This window comes from Leptodactylus fuscus, chromosome 1 (assembly GCF_031893055.1).
Source record: "Leptodactylus fuscus isolate aLepFus1 chromosome 1, aLepFus1.hap2, whole genome shotgun sequence".
In the NCBI taxonomy this organism is placed as follows: Eukaryota; Metazoa; Chordata; class Amphibia; order Anura; family Leptodactylidae; genus Leptodactylus; species Leptodactylus fuscus.
The window spans coordinates 363,964,875-363,977,361 of record NC_134265.1 but is presented as its reverse complement, the minus strand read 5'-3'; the positions used below and the strand labels follow the sequence as shown (position 1 = coordinate 363,977,361).

Genomic DNA, 12,487 nt, shown 5'->3' with positions numbered 1-12,487 from the left:
AAGCTGGCTTGTCCAAATGTGCTTTTTCATACCTCAGGCAGTGACTCTATTTGTGGCGTGCTTGCAGAAACGGCTTCTTTCTCATCACTCTCCCATACAACTTCTCCTTGTTCAAAGTGTGCTGTATAGTTGGCCGATGCACAGTGACACCATCTGCAGCAAGATGATGCTGCAGCTCTTTGGAGGTGGTCTGTGGATTGTCCTTGTCTGTTCTCACCATTCTTCTTCTCTGCCTTTCTGATATTTTTCTTGGCCTGCCACTTCTGGGCTTAACAAGAACTGTCCCTGTGGTCTTCCATTTCCTTACTATGTTCCTCACAGTGGAAAGTGACAGGTTAAATCTCTGAGACAACTTTTTGTATCCTTCCCCTGAACTACTATGTTGAACAATCTTTGTTTTCAGATCATTTAAGAGTTGTTTGTGGGATGATTGGAAGCGGGCTGTCCATGCTCGGCCACCATCAAACTGAACTGAACTTGAATTGTTTTGTAAAGAGGAACGGTCCAAAATCCCTTCATCCAGGATCCAGGAACTGATTAAAAGCTACAGGAAGCGACTAGAGGCAAAAGGAGGATCTGCTAAATATTAATGTCACTTTTCTGTTGAGGCGCCCAGACTTTTGCACCGGTCTAATTTTGGTGTAATGCATATTGCACATTTTCTGTTAGTACAATAAACCTCATTTCTATCCTGAAATATTACTGTGTCCATCAGTTATTAGATAGATCAGACTGACATGGCAAACACCAAAATATTTATACCTAACAAGGATTAAGATTAATAGGGGGGCACAAACTTTTTCATAGGACTGTAATAACATGTCCAAGGTTGCTAAGGGGTTAACCTAGTCTATAATTTACATTATATTTAGAACTTGTTTTTGTTCATTATTATAGTTCTTGAGTTAGAACGAGGTTTTAAAAGCAGAATATACAGTTTGGGGAGAAATATACAACCAAGAATGCCAGCACATGAGGTCAGTATAGCAAATATCTCCACGGCCACCATGTACTTCCCTCTGGTGCTCAGATAAGCCGGGATCATGGCCATCCAGACACTACAGAACAGCAGCATGCTGAAGGTGATGTACTTGGCCTCATTAAAACTGTCCGGTAATGTCCTCACCATGAAAGCCAGAAGAAAGCTGACAGCGGCCAGGAGCCCCATATAACCCAACATGGAGTAGAACCAGAGATCTGAGCCCTCATTACACTGAATGATGATCTTCCCAGGATAAGAGTGATGGTCAAACTCTACATAGGGAGGAGACACCAACAACCAGATAACACAAATGAGAACTTGTACAGAAGAACACACCAAGACCACGGAATAAGAGACTTTGCTAGAAATCCACTTCATCCAGACACTGCCAGGTTTGGTGGCTTTGAAGACAATACAGACTGTGATAGTCTTGGCAAGAACAGATGAGACACCAATGGAAAAGAAGATCCCAAATGATGTTTGTCTCAGTAAGCAGGTTATGGCCACTGGACAACCAAGGAAGAAGAAGACACAGAGGAAGCCGAGCAAGATGGAGACCAGGAGGATGAAGCTCACAGTCCGGTTATTGGCTTTAACAATTGGAGTGTCCCAGTAATAGATGAAGATTCCCAATATACACAATGTTATAATAGAAAAAGTAAAGTAATTGATATAAAAACAGAAACCAAAATGTCCTTCTTATAAGTTAGAAATTCGTAGGTCTTGGGGATACATTTCACTTTCTTCTCATCAGGCCACTCTTCTTCAGGACATTTATAGCAGGTGTCACTGTCTACAATTACAGTAAATAATATATTATGTTTGAGGATCCGGAGTATAATAATGTTACAGTATTGTATACAGTATAGGGATCGCCATGTCTTTCTATCTACAGATGTAGGAAAGTTTGACTTGACACATAACACATTGGGGACAATTTACAGTATTAAGATTGGTGTATTATGTGACTCAAAAATGCACATAATGTGGTGAGGTGAGGAAAGAGGGATGGGTGGTATGTGGTTAGTGTAAACGCCATGGAAGAAGGTTTTAAAATCTGGTAAATCTGAAGAACACACAAAGAGATTCCAGCAGTTCATTAGTTTTTCAACAATAATATGAATCCAAATATAAAAGCCATGTCTGAAAAATGAAATGTGCCCCCCATGAAACAATACCTTATAAAACTCCCTTTATGGCAACAACGTGAAGAAATGACTTTCTGGGGGACTTTATCAGTTTCTCATCCTTTTGGACCATGTTGGACAATTCTTATTTACAACATTTCTTCAGATCATTGAGGTTTGTAGACATTGGTTTCTGCACAGATCTCTTAAGGTGCCATTGTTAGGCTGAAGACAATCCCAAATCCATCTCAGGCTTTGGGTCAGTTTTTGTTAGATAAATAATGACGAGCTGTCTGTAATTTTTCTTGTTGTTCTTCATCTGAATTTGGATTTACCCAATTTTAGGACCTTCTAATATTCATGTGTTTTTATTTGTATTATGTCCTGTTATGTAGTCCTATAGGGTTCAGAGAGGACAGTCTGTCTTTTTCTCATGATTTTATATATTTTAGGTTTTAGTGGAACTATTTATTTACCAGAATCCCCCGCTGTGACATCTCACATTCACTGTGGGAATCTCAAGGTCCATTCAAGTTTCAGCCTCTGTTTGTGTCTACATGGTGATATGTGTGTAGTAGAATATATTCTTACCTGTGATATTGGATATTTCATCCTCAGAACACGGGACACAGTCATAGCAGCAGACATGATATCCTCCATTAGGAGCCTTTCTGGTTCCTGGAGAACATCGATCATTACAGCGAGACTTTGGTATCTATAATAGAGCAAACAAAACCATAAATATCATTAAGTCTTACTCTATTACATGATAGATACTGACTAGAGATGAATGAACAATAAAATGTCCGAGGATCAAAATCCGATTCGAACAGCCGCTCACTGTTTGACTGTTCGAACGGATTTTGAACCCCATTATAGTCTATGGGGGGAAATGCTCGTTTCAGGGGTACGCAAAATTCAATAAAATTATACTTACCAAGTCCACGAGTGACGGTCGGGCTGGATTCTCCTTGAAGTCTTCTTGCGGTGCAGCGTCCCCGCGGCATCTTCCCCCGGCTTTAATTCACTCTGCCTAGGCATCCAGCCTAGGCAGAGCCAACTGCGCATGCGCGGACATACGCAGTCGGCTCTGCTCTGGCCCAACGCCTGAGCAGAACCGATTGCGCATGTCGCGCATGTGCAGTCGTCTCTGCCTAGGCCGGATGCCTAGGCAGAGTGTATTACAGCCGGAAGACGCCGCGGGGATTCCGCACGGAGAAGACATCTAAAGGTAAGAGAAGAACCATATGTATAGCATTCTGCCAATCAACGCTGGTTCTGCATCGAACCTTCAACTTCAAACAGCTTGTAGTGTTCGATCGAGTATGAGTATTTCGAATACCGTAGTATTCGATCGAACACCTACTCGATCGAACACTACTCGCTCATCTCTAATACTGACTGTTCCCATTGGTTTTATCTGAAACGTAGCCAGTTACTAAAATTGGATTTTACAACGCTGTGGTGAGTGCCCTGCTTTTTTTTTATTTTTGTATATTTACTTTAGACTAGGGCAGCTAGAACATTGATTGGCCATTGGCTTCCATGGAACCCCTCAATCACACCGTGGAGGCACTGAGGGTGGTGAAAGAAAGGCCCCCACCCTAACAGATGTCGTGAACCAAGATCGCTATTAACTTTTTGAAAATGACTATATAAAATCAAATTATTATTTTTTTTTAAGTGCTTTTATTGCATAACATTAGCAAACATTAAATCTACATAATGTATTGCTATCATTATTCTGAGCCACAGAGATAAAATCACAAAACAGTTATCCAAATAGCAAAGAGGGAACAAAGAATATGCTATATTTGGTAAGGTTTTTTTTTTTTTTGTTATATTTCCTTTATCTCCTCCCCCCTCCAAAAATATAATTAACACAATTCCGCTGCAGGATTACTTAGAGTAGAAAAGAGAAAACATGACTATATTGATGGGGATAAGGCTTTCACTGACCATTTGAACAGTTTTAAAGACTGATGTTTGGGGTGAATTGGCACGTTTAAAGTGAAACTAAGCAATGGGTCCAGATGACCCCAGATCCAACCAAAAATCCTTAAAGAGCTCCGTTCTGTCAATGCGTCTCCGTTCACAGGATTGTGCAAACAGTCATTCCAAACAGATTTAGTTCCTGAAAATCGGAGTGTGGCAAATGTTGTGCCCATTCATAAGAAGGGTAAAAGAGAAGAATCTAGAAATTACAGACCAGGTAGCTTGACCTTAGTTGTAGTAGAAATAAGGAAAACCCTCATGAAAAAGATGATGATTGACCACCGAAAAAACCTGCAACTTGTTGGACCTTAAACAGCCTGGCTTTACTGAGGGTCAATCGTGTCAAACTAATCTCATTGACTTCTTTGACTATGTCACAAAAGTGTTGGATGAAGGTGGTGCCGGATATCGACTGCCTGGATTTCAGGAAGGCCACAGTGCCACATCTAGAGCTGACAGATTATGAAGATCAGACTTAATCCTGGGATAGTTCATTCCAATTCATAGTCGGCTAATGAACAGATTTCAGAGGGTTGTTGATAATGGTGTGTAGTCTGAGCATAGACAAGTGCTTGATGGTTATTTACTCTTACTGTTTTGTTTCCTGTATTCATATTCCTGACCTTTGGATTTACCTTTGACTACTCTCTTGCATTCCGATTCTGTACTGCGTTGCTCGACTGTTACTGATCCCTTGGCTAGCTGACCTCCCTTTGTTGTTGTTTGTCTTGTCTGCGTTCTGTGTCAATACCTATATATAGGAAGGGTTTTGCTCTCCAGTTGTCATCTGTCACCTAGGACAGTTCAGGCAAGTAGGAAGGGATAGAGGGATGGGAGGAGGGTTCAGCTTAGGGCTCACTGTCTTGTCACACCTCTTCCCCAGGGTTCACCAGCATCTAATGGGGAATTGCTCCTCTAGCAATTCCCTTACACATAGTAGGGCAGATTTTTCTAAACCATCTACTAGTTAGTGCAATTTAAATATGAGTTCAGTGGTATTGCCCAAACATCTTAAGTGTTGTTGAATTTTCTGATTCTTCCCCTAACTCAGAGATTGGGGAATGTAATCCAACTGCCTGATCTTTTGTTTTAAGTGGAGATAAGCCATTGCCAAAAATGTTTAGATTTGTCTTCCCTATTCAGAATACATGAGCCTTGTTTCCATGTGCTTTAAGGGGGAAGGGGGGTCGGGCAAGATAGCTGTCGGTTGCATGAGCATTCATCTAAGAGATATTTCATGTTGATGGATAACTTTTCAGTAGACAGTCTTAAAATTAGCCATATTTATGAAACTAGCCGATGTTGAATGATAATATTTAGTCAGTCTAGTCTAAGTTTGTATCACTTGCTAGTCTCTTATAGAAACAGTATCATGACATGTTGTAGTCACTTACCCGGCCATTTTTCCATGTGAATTCTTCACGTCCTAAATATAGATTATATCTCCCCTTTGATGTTTCTTCAATGGAAGCAATCACTGTTGCTGTAAAATCAAATATGTCATTGAAGTTGTACAGAACCCAGTTTTCTATGTTCCAGTAAATCGGCATGTCACCTTCATCATCAAAATATATATCTCTTCCATTGGGGTCTTTGAAATGAACGTACTTCAAGTACTTCTGAAACTGTGAACAAAGGCAACAAAAATCAAATTTTGAATTTTTCCAACATTCTAGGCTCTTTTAAAAATTGATCAAGAACTGTTAATACCACATCTGTAAACTTAATTTGCATAAGTTCCACACCTCAATGTAGCGATGTAGTGCAAGTCAAATGGTTGTTGACTGAGACTTGGGAAGTCCTCCAGAGCTGAGTTTCTCTTAACCTGCTCTTCACATGCCAAATGTTTGTTTGAGAATTTGTTGTATAAAATGTTAAAAATGTAAAAAAATAAAAATAAATAAAAATGAGAATTAAAAAAATAAAAAATAAAAAATTGTGCATAGAGGGTGGGGGCAGAGGAGCGTACGAAGTGCCTTCATTGCTCAACTGATTCAACTCAGAAAACTGACATTCTCTCCGTGAACCGACCCAGGATGCTCCAAAATAATAAATAGGGGTTTATGGATATTTCCATACGGATGACCTGCCCAAAGCATAGATCATCTGTATGTGATTTGTTGGGGTCTAATACCCAGCCCAAGTACAGATCAGCTGCTGACAGTCCTCATCTATTCCACTGATCACTATTTTAAAGGCAGCAGCAGCATGAAGAGGCCACAGAGTGGCAAAGTGACATATTGTAGAGGTAACAGAAGCCCTAGAAGGTCATAGAATGACCCAGTAACAGAGTGTGGAGGTGGCGTCAGTTTAGGAGGACACAGAGTGACCCAGTGATGGAGTTTGGAGGTGGCAGCAGCATGAAGAAGCCACAGAGTGTCAAGTGTCAATTTAATGTTAAATTGGCAGCAGTCTTAGGAGGCCATAGAGCAGGGGTCGGGAACCTTTGGCTCGCGTGCCAGAAGTGGCTCTTTTGATGGCTGGCCCCCTTATCTATCCCTTATACACAGTACTGCAGGGGACAGTTTGCCCTTCCCCTTAAGAGCAAAGATGCCATCATTGTTCCCCACCAGTCACGAAAAAGTAGTAGCCTAAGTAACACTAGTGTGCAAGTTCATGGTTGCGGATGGCTGGAGTCAATTACAGCTGTCCTCCGAAACAACACCAAATTTTATTGGACAATCATGCGTAACGCGTCCTTGTGAGGTCAGAAAGTAAGTGTCAGCTAGCTAATTGTAGAAGAAGAAGATGGCTAAAAGAAGAAAAGATGAGGCGTATCGTACTTTTCAGCTGGAATGGACAGAGGAATTCGCTTTTGTGGAGAGAGCAGGTTCTGCAGTATGTCTAATATGCAATCATAAAATTTGCATCGATGAAGCGGTCAAATATAAAACTTTGACACGCGCCATTTTACATTTGCATCAAATTATCCTGTGGGGGACAGCAGGAAGAAAGCATGTCAAGAGCTACTTTGCAGAGTACAAGCTAGTCAGAAGTAAACCCGTGTTTGGACCTAACAAGGTTACTGGAATTCAGTTAGCTTTGCTGGTGCTTTAGCAATTGTGTAAAATGGAAAGCCATTCACAGAGCTCCACCGCTGCCTCATGTATAGGCTGCCACCCTCTTCTCCCAATGATGATGTAGCTGCTTTGTCACCCAGCTTCCAATTGCGATCAGTTGCATCGTCGTCGACTACTGTCTGCAGGTCCCTGATGTGCTCCTCAATGTTTTCTGACCGCTTGCAACAACAGCTCCCACATCATTCTCCTCGTCACTACTTGCCTGCCTATCGGAGAAAGCGGCGGATGTCTCCTCCAGATATTGTCTAGGCAGTAGCTGCTGACTTTCCTCCAGTAGCTCATCCTCGCTGTACAGTGGATCTGAGCCTATAGCATAGAGTACTTCTCTGGCTGATGGAATAGCAAAGGACAGAGGCAGGTTGAGGAGAAGTGAGGTCCCTGATTCTTGGCTGGGGTGTCTGATGTGACTAGGGATGAAGTGGATGACCAAGTCACCCATTCTAGAACCGCTGGGTTGTTGGTCAAGACAAGACCGCTAGCTGACATTGGGGGCTCAGGCCTCTGAAAGTGACCCTTACTTCAACGCCCCCTTACTCTACTTTGACCTGTACTTTAGACGGGGCTTGTTGCTTCTCTGTCTGACATACTGGCAGATCAAATGAACAGATAACGGCTTCATAACTGATAACCGAGTTCTGCTTTATAACAAGTAAATGCTTCATATCAGAATAATCCAGAGTTTTGTTGTGATTTCTGTTTCAAACACTCTCGCTAGTGCCTGCTCACTTCTCTCCCTGCAGGAAGTACAATATGAAATGTGTAAATGTAAAATGGCAGAGGGTATTTAGGGGGCTGTGACATTGAAGAGTCAAAGATCGGAAATCGGATTTTGAAATCTCAAGATCGGCTCAATCTTAAAAGTGACTTTTCCCATAGAGAAGCATTGACTAGGGTTGAACAATTGGGATCGGGGAAGATCGTATCCCAATCAACGATAGAACAAATTTCATGATCAGGATCGGCTGGAAAATGATGGGAAATCAGATTTTAAAATTGATCCTGAAATCTCAAGATCGGCTAAACCCAACCCAGGAGCCCTGACAGTGTCATACACTATGTATTATAGATATATATAGTACTAGGAGCCCTGACAGTGTCATACACTATGTATTATAGATATATATAGTCCTAGGAGCCCTGACAGTGTCATACACTATGTATTATAGATATATATAGTCCTAGGAGCCCTGACAGTGTCATACACTATGTATTATAGATATATATAGTCCTAGGAGCCCTGACAGTGTCATACACTATGTATTATACATATATAGTCCTAGGAGCCCTGACAATGTCATACACTATGTATTATAGATGTATATAGTCCTGGGAGCCCTGACAGTATCATACACTATGTATTATAGATATATAGTCCTAGGAGCCCTGACAGTGTCAAACACTATGTATTATAGATATATATAGTCCTGGGAGTCCTGACAGTGTCATACACTATGTAATATATATATATATATATATATATATATATATATATATATATATATATATATATATATAGTCCTAGGAGTCCTGACTGTGTCATACACTATGTATTATAGATATATATAGTCCTAGGAGTCCTGACAGTGTCAAACACTATGTATTATAGATATATATAGTCCTGGGAGCCCTGACAGTGTCATACACTATGTATTATAGATATATATAGTCCTAGGAGTCCTGACAGTGTCATACACTATGTATTATAGATATATATAGTCCTGGGAGCCCTGACAGTATCATACACTATGTATTATAGATATATAGTCCTAGGAGCCCTGACAGTGTCAAACACTATGTATTATAGATATATATAGTCCTGGGAGCCCTGACAGTGTCATACACTATGTATAATAGATATATATATATATATATATATATATATATATATATATATATATATATATATATATATATAGTCCTAGGAGTCCTGACTGTGTCATACACTATGTATTATAGATATATATAGTCCTGGGAGTCCTGACAGTGTCATACACTATGTAATATATATATATATATATATATATATATATATATATATATATATATATAGTCCTAGGAGTCCTGACAGTGTCATACACTATGTATTATAGATATATATAGTCCTAGGAGTCCTGACAGTGTCATACACTATGTATTATAGATATATATAGTCCTGGGAGCCCTGACAGTATCATACACTATGTATTATAGATATATAGTCCTAGGAGCCCTGACAGTGTCAAACACTATGTATAATAGATATATATAGTCCTGGGAGCCCTGACAGTGTCATACACTATGTATAATAGATATATATATATATATATATATATATATATATATATATATATATATATATATATATATAGTCCTAGGAGTCCTGACTGTGTCATACACTATGTATTATAGATATATATAGTCCTAGGAGTCCTGACAGTGTCAAACACTATGTATTATAGATATATATAGTCCTGGGAGCCCTGACAGTGTAAAACACTATGTATTATAGATATATATAGTCCTGGGAGCCCTGACAGTGTCATACACTATGTATTATAGATATATATAGTCCTAGGAGCCCTGACAGTGTCATACACTATGTATTATAGATATATATATATATATATATATATATATATATATATATATATATATATATATATATATATAGTCCTAGGAGCCCTGACAGTGTCATACACTATGTATTATAGATATATAGTCCTAGGAGCCCTGACAGTGTCATACACTATGTATTATAGATATATAGTCCTAGGAGCCCTGACAGTGTCATACACTATGTATTATAGATATATATAGTCCTAGGAGCCCTGACAGTGTCATAGACTATGTATTATATATATATATATATATATATATATATATATATATATATATATATATATATAGTCCTAGGAGCCCTGACAGTGTCATACACTATGTATTATATATATATAGTCCTGGGAGTTCTGACAGTGTCATACACTATGTATTATAGATATATATATAGTCCTAGGAGCCCTGACAGTGTCATACACTATGTATTATATATATATAGTCCTGGGAGTTCTGACAGTGCGCTATGTTTTAAGCCAATTTAAATTTTGGCTTCAGAGTTTTTCCCATCTAAAATTTTAAGACACAATACAATAACATACAACATCTGGCAAACTAAACTGACTTTAATGTGTGTACTTGGGATATAGGTTAAACACTTCCCATGTAATAAGTTACACACCAAGTTATACTCTAATAAACACATACCACGTCCGGGTTTAGAAAGGAAGGAGTGCCTGTGGCCTATTGGAGCATGGATTTGGCTAGGATGGTTTATGTGTAGGAGGTTCCATGTGCGGTGCCACTCAGATATTTGGACTCTTGAAACCCCTGAGAAGTGATTCTTTTTATATATTTTACATCATAGGCAATGTCACAGGTGTGTTATAAGATATAGCTTGTGTAGGACTGGCCTCTAGCATTATATGTAATTGGTGTTGGAATGATAATTTTTATTGAAATATATAACAATTAGAGATGAGCGAACAGTGTTCTATCGAACTCATGTTCGATCGGATATTAGGCTGTTCGGCATGTTCGAATCGAATCGAACACCGCGTGGTAAAGTGCGCCATTACTCGATTCCCCTCCCACCTTCTCTGGCGCCTTTTTTGCTCCAATAACAGCGCAGGGTAGGTGGGACAGGAACTACGACATCGGTGACGTTGAAAAAAGTAGGCAAAACCCATTGGCTGCCGAAAACATGTGACCTCTAATTTAAAAGAACAGCGACGCCCAGCTTCGCGTCATTCTGAGCTTGCAATTCACCGAGGACGGAGGTTTCCGTCCAGTTAGCTAGGGCTTAGATTCTGGGTAGGCAGGGACAGGCTAGGATAGGAAGGAGAAGACAACCACAACAGCTCTTATAAGAGCTAAATTCCAGGGAGAAGCTTGTCAGTGTAACGTGGCACTGACGGGCTCAATCGCCGCAACCCAGCTTTCCCAGGATCCTGAATGGAATACACTGTCAGTGTATTCCCGTATACCCGATATATACCCCCGATACCCGTTCCAACGGTGTGCCCCCCCACCTTCACCCCAGAAATACCCTGCAAGTCACCGAGCAATAGAATTGGGGCTATATACACCCACAATTTTTGCTACTGGTATATAGTGCCATTGTCTGACTGGGAATTCAAAGAATATATTGGGGTGACGTGCACCCACAATTTTTGCTACTGCTATACAGTGCCATTGTCTCACTGGGAATTCAAAGAATATATGGGGGTTATGTGCACCCACAATTTTTGCTACTGCTATACAGTGCCATTGTCTCACTGGGAATTCAAAGAATATATGGGGGTTATGTGCACCCACAATTTTTAATACTGGTATACAGTGCCATTGTCTGACTGGGAATTCAAAGAATATATTGGGGTTATGTGCACCCACAATTTTTAATACTGGTATACAGTGCCATTGTCTGACTGGGAATTCAAAGAATATATGGGGGTTATGTGCACCCACAATTTTTAATACTGGTATACAGTGCCATTGTCTGACTGGGAATTCAAAGAATATATGGGGGTTATGTGCACCCACAATTTTTACTACTGGTATACAGTGCCATTGTCTGACTGGGAATTCAAAGAATATATGGGGGTTATGTGCACCCACAATTTTTACTACTGGTATATAGTGCCATTGTCTGACTGGGAATTCAAAGAATATATGGGGGTTATGTGCACCCACAATTTTTACTACTGGTATATAGTGCCATTGTCTGACTGGGAATTCAAAGAATATATGGGGGTTATGTGCACCCACAATTTTTAATACTGGTATACAGTGCCATTGTCTGACTGGGAATTCAAAGAATATATGGGGGTTATGTGCACCCACAATTTTTAATACTGGTATACAGTGCCATTGTCTGACTGGGAATTCAAAGAATATATGGGGGTTATGTGCACCCACAATTTTTACTACTGGTATACAGTGCCATTGTCTGACTGGGAATTCAAAGAATATATGGGGGTTATGTGCACCCACAATTTTTAATACTGGTATACAGTGCCATTGTCTGACTGGGAATTCAAAGAATATATTGGGGTTATGTGCACCCACAATTTTTACTACTGGTATACAGTGCCATTGTCTGACTGGGAATTCAAAGAATATATGGGGGTTACGTGCACCCACAATTTTTGCTACTGGTATACAGTGCCATTGTCTCACTAGGAATTCCACAAATAATTTGGGGATTCATTCACCCTACATCTCAGGCTCTTGCCATATTCACCCAGGTTGTCAGTGCTGCACCAGCTCGT

The 12,487-nt window shown here is 39.9% G+C and overlaps 1 pseudogene; it reads right to left on the bottom strand.

Annotated features, from left to right (window-relative positions):
* Positions 1-868: 868 nt before the first annotated feature.
* Positions 869-12,487, bottom strand: part of LOC142187523 (vomeronasal type-2 receptor 26-like) — a 37,154-nt pseudogene continuing 25,535 nt past the window's right edge.